The following is a 927-nucleotide window of genomic DNA, read 5'->3' on the forward strand; positions in this document are numbered from 1 at the left end:
GGACTTCGGATTTACAGTACCATAATGTCAAACTGTTTTTATTAGTCTCCTGGAATTTTTAACCAGTATTTTGTGGATTAAATTCTGCATCTTTTCTATTGTGAAAAAATGTAAGGGCTATATATATTCCTCCCTAACAGATGAGAATGCACAGTGAGATGGTTTGCAAGGTGCAGCAGTTAGAAATAGGTTATATGTGAAGGATAGACTGCTGTGGGATTCTTTGTGGCTCCTCTCCTGAAGTTACCTGCGCATGAAGCACTACCTCCAGAACAAACCCTCCAGTACTTTGCAGACTTCAACATGAGCCAACCCCCTTGAAGCTATTTATTTCACCTTCAGACACCCAATGTCTATTTTTTCCCATTGAAATCAGTAATTATTTTGATCAGTTCAATGTAAATTGCACCATCACAGATAAGTCATTAGAAGAGACTTCAGCTCGGACTGATGAATGATACACTAAAACCTATGGGACACAGACTCTGTTCAGCTGTACAGGGGGATAGATATAACATTGTATATTTATACACAAACATGTACAGTTTATCAATGATCCTTTCCATAATTTAAAAGTAATTTGCATGGTAAATAATAGAATGCATATTTAGGAATCATGGAACCCAAATGCACGAAAGCGATGTCTGAGATACAAGCCTGTGACCAACAGGGATTGTGGCATATATTCATCCATTGTTATACCACCACTTCAGCCCAACCGCCCACCACTGCACACAGTTTTCTTTTGGAACCTGCAGTGGTATTGTCACCAAATCTGATATTTTTTGGGCAGCAATTACTGTCCAGCATGCAGAGTGATTGCTCATTAGCTCATGTCTATTGCATGTAGGTAGGATGCTTTGTTGCACATAGTAAATACAAGGCTCAATAACTTCATTTACAAAGCAGTTTATTTTTAAGTGAACT

The sequence above is a fragment of the Heterodontus francisci genome, chromosome 32 (assembly GCF_036365525.1).
Source record: "Heterodontus francisci isolate sHetFra1 chromosome 32, sHetFra1.hap1, whole genome shotgun sequence".
Taxonomy (NCBI): Eukaryota; Metazoa; Chordata; class Chondrichthyes; order Heterodontiformes; family Heterodontidae; genus Heterodontus; species Heterodontus francisci.